The sequence below is a fragment of the Zalophus californianus genome, chromosome 9 (genome assembly GCF_009762305.2).
Source record: "Zalophus californianus isolate mZalCal1 chromosome 9, mZalCal1.pri.v2, whole genome shotgun sequence".
In the NCBI taxonomy this organism is placed as follows: domain Eukaryota; kingdom Metazoa; phylum Chordata; class Mammalia; order Carnivora; family Otariidae; genus Zalophus; species Zalophus californianus.
Genome location: NC_045603.1, coordinates 59079529 through 59087548, shown reverse-complemented (window position 1 = coordinate 59087548; position 8020 = coordinate 59079529).

Sequence of the window (8020 nt, the reverse complement as noted above, 5' to 3'; positions counted from 1 at the left end):
AACCATCATCCAAGCTTTAAGCAAGTAGTAATCACTGATCACAGATCACCATAATATAATAATAATGAAAAAAGTTTGAAATATTTTGGGAATTACCAAAATGTGACACAGAGACATAAAGGAGCAAATGCTGTTGGAAAAATGACACTGACAGACTCGCTCCATGCAGGGTTGCCACAAACCTTCAATTTGTAAAAAAAAAAAATGCAGGGGCACCTGGGTGGTGTAGTTGGTTAAGTGCCTTACTCTTGACTTTGGCTCAGGTCATGATCTCAGGGTCGTGGGACTGAGCCCCGCATCAGGCTCCACGCTGGGTGTGAAGCCTGCTAAAGATTATCTCTCTCCCTCTCCCCACTCCCCACTCCCCACTCACTCTCTCTCAAAATAAATAAATAAATAAATAAATAAATAAATATAATGCAGTATCTGCAAAGTTCAATAAAGCAAAGCAAAATGATCAGGTATGCCTATATATCTCCATGGAGAGACATATAATGAAAAACCAAAGTGTCTAGAATTATACATATACTATTTTCTGCAAATAGCATCAATTTTTCCTTCACTCTAAGCTTTTTATCTTTTGGTGTTTTTTAACTTAACCTTACTGCATCACACAGAAAAATATTCCAAGATTTCATGTCAAGTCTTATGATTTCCTTAGCTTTTTTTTATATAGATACACTTTATTAAATTAAATTAAGAAAGCTGCCTTTTGTAGTAACCAGCCTCCAAAATAGCCCCCAATAATCCCCATCTCCTGCTGTTCAGGTCCTTGTGTAGTTCCTTCCTACATTGCAGAGACAACAGCAATGGGTGATGTACAAGTTTGCAATAAAAAGGGGATGGATGTGTTAATTAGTTTGAATGTGGCGATTATTTCACAACCTATATGCATATCAAATCATCAAATTGTACGCCTTAAAAATATACAATTCTTAATTGTCAAATATACCTCAATAAAAAAAGCTCTTGTTAAAAAAATACAAAGATTAAATTAAAAAGAAGATATTGGGTCTTGCATTTTGCTCTTTAGAATCACTGTTCTTGGAGAGGCCAGCTGATATGTCATAAGAACTCAGAGCAGCCCTATGGAAAGATTTACATGGCAAGTTGCCAACAGTCGGAACCAACTAAATAGCAATGCGTGTTAGGCATCGAAAAGCCGATCAGCTAGCCCCAGCCCAGTCTCAGATGGCTGCAGTCTTAGCCGAAATCTTTTTTTCCAGCTTTACTAAGATATAACTGACATATAACATTGTGCAAGTTTAAGGTGTACATTGTGATGATTTGATACATGTATAGTTTGTGAAATGATTACTACAGGAGAGTTAGTTAACACCTCCATCGCCACACATAATTACCTTTTTTGTGTGCATGTGGTGAGAACATTTAAGATTTACTTTCTTAGCAACTTTTGAGTATATAATACAATATGGTTGACTATAGTCACCATTAGATCGCCAGAACTTATTACATTTCATAACTGGAAGTTTATACCCTTTTACCAACATCTTCCCTCCCCACCCCACCCTCCCTCTGCCCCTAGCAACCACCATTCTACTCGGTTTCCATGAGCTTAGCTTTTTTAGATCCCACATACAAATGAGAGCATATCTTGAGTGCAACCTAATTAATGGCTTTGAGCCAAAACTTCCCAGATAAACTGAATTCCGAAACCACGGAAATTGTGAGGTAATCAATGTTTATTACTGTTCTAAGTTTTGAGGTAATTTGCGACATAGCGATAGATAATAGCAATAGATGATTATAATCAATAGATTGTTTGCTGAGAGTTTTTATAAAGAATGACTGAAATACAATCAAACTCTTTGTGTGCACCTAATGAAAAGATATCATGATTTCCTACATTTAATCTCTTAAAATGGTAAATTACATTGACTGGTTTTCTAATGTCAAATTTGATCATTTTATGTTGTCATTTTTATGCATTACTGAATTATTTTTCCTAATAGCTAATTTTGGATCTTTACATTGGTGTTTAAGAATAAAATTTGTAATATTCCTTCCTAGTACAGAATTTATTGGAATTAGGTCTCAAAAGTGATTCAGCTTGATAAAATAATTTTGTAATACTAACAGCTCTTCCATTATTTACACACAAAACCAGTTTGTGAAAAACTTGATTATGTGTGTGTATTTGTTTTTAATTATTTGGTAGAATTTTCTGGTGAAGACATCTGGTTCTATATTTTGGGGGATTTTTCTTGACTACTGATTCCTTCTTTAAAAAGTTGTCTAATTCAATTATCTTTTTCTTCTTGAGTCAGCCTTAGAAAGTTTTATCTTTTTCCTCAGGGTTTTAAAATTTTATTCATCATAGTGTTATCTTCATTTGACGCTTATTCTTTTTTTATTGGAATACCTGAAGGGAGATAACTTTTATTTATTTTTTATTTTTGTTATTTATTATTCATTATCTTTTTTAGAATATTATTCACTTTATTTTCTGAGTATATCTTGGCAGAGTATTGCCAAATTTTAATTCTTTTCAAAGAATCACTGTTGGCTCCACTAATACTCTCCTCTATACATGCATTTTGTTTCATTAATCTCTGATGTTTTCTTTGTTATTTCCTCTCATTTTTCATTGGGTTTAATTTGCTATTTTTTTTAAATTCTAGGGATGAATAGTTAAGTCATTATTTTTTGATGTTTTTAAAAATAATTATGAATTGCACTTTAATTAGAAATTTTATGAATTCCATATTATTTTTTGACAAATCAATATGGCAGGAAGAATAATGGCTCCCCAAAGATGTCCATGCCCTAATCCCCAAAACCTGTGAATATGCTACCTTATATGGAAAAAAGGCATTTTGTAGGTGTAAAAATGCTAAAGACTTTAAGATGGGAGATTATTCTGAGCAATCTGAGTTGGCTCAATCTAATCACATGAATCCTTAGAAATGATTCTTGGAATGCGACTCTTGATCTCAGGTTCATGAGTTCAAACCCCACATTGGGAGGAGTTTACTTTTCAAAAAAGTGTGTCAACTATCCTCAAATTTAAAAAAGTAAAAGAAAAGATCTATCCCTCAGTATAAAGCACACAAATAGTATTTTATACACCTTTAATGTTTACATACCTTTCACATTTACACACTATATTCAGATGAGTTTGATTTGTGTTCATCATCCTCTAAGAGCTTGATATCCTCTGGATTGACTCACACGTTAAAATCTGAAACTGAAATCTATGGACCAAAACCTAGACAAATGTAAGGTCATATTTTATCTTTATTCAAGAGTTACTAGACACCCTCTTTTACTGACATGTGTTCATTCTTTACTCTTTCAAAATGAAATTTCAAGTGAGAATTGCTATGTAATCTTTTTGAAATGGGATCTGTGTCTATTTTAATATTCAAACCTGCTACTTAGCACAGTGCCTGTCACTTCATAGATGAACCAAAAAAAAAAAAAATCTATCAGAAAAGAACCTTTGATTTGTTTTCAGGCAAATCCAAAAATACAACTGGAAAATTTTTGGCTAAGATCGTTATGATGAACTACCCACAAGATGGCAGTAATATATAGTCAGGGACTGCATTGTACATGACATTAGGAATTGGTAAGGACCTAGACTACTGTAGAGTGGCATTTGGACACTTATACAGTGAGCTTACACTGTATTTTATCTGAATTTTGTATGTGTATGCGGGTTGAGAAAGTGATACTCATTTAGGAACAGATAATTTAGAAAAAACTCTTTTGAAGTTCACCATATGTTTGGACAAGCTGATTTTCACAGTTTTTCTTGTTGAGATCTTATAAAAGTTTCATTTAATTTTTTTTTAAAAAACAAGGGGCACCTGGGTGGCTCAGTGAGTAAATCAACTGACTCTTGATTTCAGCTCAGCTCATGATCTCAGGGTCATGAGACTGAGCTTCATATCAGGCTCTGCACTCAGCATGGAGCCTCCTTGAGATTCTCTCTCTCTCCCTATGCCCCTACCCCCATTCTCCCTCTCTCCCTCTGTCTCAAATAAATAATTTCATGGATAAATAATATTTAAAAAAATAAAACAAAAGCCTGATGTTTGAATTTAGTAATGCACCATTTTCCACTGATTTTCTTGCCCAATTTATGACTATATCCTTTATATGATTCATAGTTATTTATTTGTTTCAGGTATGAAGTAAGGAAGGTATATCAAACACAAGACAAATATCATATGATTTCACTCATATGTGGCATTTAAGAAACAGAGGAACATAGGGGAAGGGAAGGAAAAGTAAAATAAGACAAAATCAGAGAGGGAGACAAATCATAAGAGACTTGAGAGACTTTTTTTTTAAAAGATTATTTATTTATTTGACAGAGAAAGCACAAGCAGGGGGAGGGGCAGAGGGAGAGGGAGAAGCAAGCTCCTCGCTGAGCAGGGAGCCCGACACAGGGCTTGATTCCAGGACCCTGGCATCATGACCTGAGTCAAAGTCAGGCACTTAACGACTTTTAACAAACAGGAGGGTTGTTGAGGAAACAAACAGGGTTGCTGGAGGGGAGGTGGGGGGGGATGGGCTACATGGGTGATGGGCATTAAGGAGGGCACTTGATGTAATAAGAACTGGGTGTTGTATGCAACTGAAGAATCACTAAACTCTACCTCTGAAACTAATTATACACTATATGTTAATTAAACTGATTTTAAATAAAAAAGATAGATAAAATACATTTTGTTATAACTTTTTCTTTGAAATGGTTAGAGATTTGTCTTACTTATTTTAAAGGTGGATGTATCCAATCAAAGATTAAAAAAATACTTTAAACCATCATCTCATTGTTAGTTCACTTACTTGGAAAATAAGGATTAAGGAATATTCCTTTAATTTTTACAAATGTAGCAGGAAACTTTATATATCTTTTCCAGAAGGAAATAAAACTAGGAAGTGATGAAGTTTTCTATCTATTTGTTATACCCACTGCTCCTGCATAGATTAACCTTAAACTCCTGTGGCCTTTTCAAGACTTTTTGTCCCCCTAAGATTTCATTAGAATTTTTAGGAATCATTCCCATTGTGCTAATTTGTAAGTATTTTAAGCTTATATTTATTTATGAGTTGGTTCTACAACAAATACATTATAATAGAATAGAGTGATTTCCATAGTTTTGTTAGCTCATTACAAAACACTGCAAAGAATAATGATGTCTCTACTTACTAAATGAAATAATCTTAGAAATTCCAGGGGTAAAACATTCCAAGTACTAAAAAAGAAAGAAAAATTACTTACTTCTTTATGGCATTAACCATGTTAGATACTATAAGATACTGCTTCCATGGAACAGTACATGAGTCTTGGTACTGTTTACAATATTCTTATATTAAAACAAACCAACAGCAAAACTATTTAGGGCTTAAGACAACAATAAAATACATGTTGATTATCAGCTTAACTTGATGTGTTTAATCATTTGAAAAAGGTTATTATTAGGAAAATTTATGTTTAAAATAACATTTAAAAATGAAATAAAAATTGAAATTTAAAAATCATGCAAGTTTCAAGGACATGGTACAAATTTCTTTTATCAGTATTCGACCAAAATCTATTCCACAAAAAACACAAAAATCTTATGGGGAAAATTAAAATTTATGTTCCTTACATAGTGTTGGCATATTAATCATTGTAATTCTGAGGGACTTGACCAGTGTGCATAATAGACCCATCAGAAAATATCTATTATTGAAAAATACATATTGAATTACAGTCATTATAACTTAAAGAAAATATAGATAATTCCATGAAAATTCATTCTCCCCTATGAGATAAAACAGTTAATTAACAGTAGTTCCTTCTAATGTCCCTAGGATCATTTCCCCAAGGCCAGTCACACTTTTAAATATTACTGTTAAAATATATCAACCATTTAATGCCAATGCAAAGCAGGCTAGTCTGCCTAAGGTATTTGCTTAATTCTTTCTTTTTTTTTTCAAGATTTTATTTATTTACTTGAGAGAGAGAGAGAGAAGCAGACTCCCTGCTGAGCAGAAAACCCTATGATCCCACGACCCCGAGATCATGACCTGAGCTGAAGGCAGAGGTCTAACTGACTGAGCCACCAAGGCGCCCTGGTATTTGCTTAATTCTGAAGATTTGAGCTGATCAACAAAATTACTTGTCTTTAAAAATATCATTAAGCGTCTAATTAAAGAAGAAATACGGGGCTTTATTTGGTAAGATATATCTCAATATTTTTTATGACATTTCTTTCCTCAATTTTTAAGAAAAAAACGTTTTTTCTGGGTACCTGTGTATAATAAAAACATTTTAAGAAAAATATATATGGGACTTTATAGAAAAAGAAGTAAGTTTATGCTTTATTAAAATAAAACAAGAACAATAGGGCCCTTGTTCTGTCTAGAAAGCTATAGAATGCTAAAGAAAAGAGTATTAAGAAAAAAATGAGAGTTGTGGACTTAAGGAATTCTGTGGATGACAACTATACAAAGTATTTCAATTCAGATACTGGGTTCATTCATTTTCCAATTTACTAACTTATACTTTGTGTTGTGCTGTTCCAGTTAGAGAATTTAATAATGATCTGAGCTTTGGTTTGTTTTCCAAATACTGATGATGTAACTGCTTTGATCCATAATCAAAGTTTTTTTTAATAAGAAACACGTATTTGTGAGAAAGCTGGCCAGAATGAAAGGTAAAATCTATTTCTTCAGAAACGTTTGAAGTTGACCAGCTTAGTAAGTGAAAAACTCTTTAACTTCATTAGACATAGCTAACTACATTAGTGGACTTAAGTAAATGTCTTTAAATTATCAAAATGCCATGCAACAAGTAAAATAATATATTCTCTAGAGCTATTTAGTAACCATGGCAACTCAGTTACAGTTTGAAAATAAAAAGAAGAGACATTAATATAAATCTGTGGTAGTGACTACAATCACTGCTGATGAATTTTTTTTAGAGGATATATGCAATGTAATGTGCAATGTAATGTAAAGGCAAGTGAAAAATGTACAATACTAATTATTAAGAAATCAAGAAACTGACAGTTTTCTTGGACAGCCTTATTCATATTTTGTGTTAGAGACCATGGATGGTACACTGTAGATCTTGATCACTCAAAGTTCAAGCCATTCAACCTAGCATTGCTCTCTGCCACATCAATATCAGAATTCTGAGAGGCAGTGGTGGTTTAGGCATTTTAGGCATACACTAAAAATCATAATATAATAAATATAAATGAATAAATATCAATAAAATATTGATAGCTTCATCAACTCTCATTCTTTTTTTCCTCATGACAAAAAATTTTTAGAGCCGTAACAATTTTAGAGTTGTTGCAAAATGCTGGTGAGCATGATAATACATATTAAGCTTTTTATCAGTTTTGCTAAATGTACCAGCATTAGTGTTGTTGCTATTACTGATGATGATAATGGTATTGAAGAAGTTTTGCAATTATGGTGAGAGGGTAATGGGCACAGTCACTGTTATATCTGTTACCTATTATCCTAGGACCCCAGGGGAATGGAGAGCATGGGATCACCAGAGTTCCTTTCCTTATGCTATTGAGGACATTGGCTCAGAACTTATATAAGCGAAAAAGACAGGTGAGATAGTACCAAAAGTACATATGTTTAGGGTGGAATTAAAACATAGAATTCTTCAACTGAGCCACTTGTTTCAGAATGGATCTATAGGCTGTGAGTTTCCAGCTCCTTACTTTCAGAGGGGAAGCCCATTTTAAATATAATTTTACTCTAAAATGAAATAGTTAAGCTTTTTTCTCAATTAAATTTGAAATATGTATTGTGAAGTAATAGATCCAATATTCACCTAACTCCAATATTTGAAAAACACAGAAACATTGCTCATCTCAGCTTCAATGTACCATTATGAATAATTGTTTTTCCAACATGTTTCTGTGATGGCTAATGTTTGATATGTTACTGCTAAGCAAAATTTGTATAGAAAATATATGTATAATTCTACTTTCAGTCAAAATAATTTATTCTAAATAAGACATAGTGCTTGAGTTCA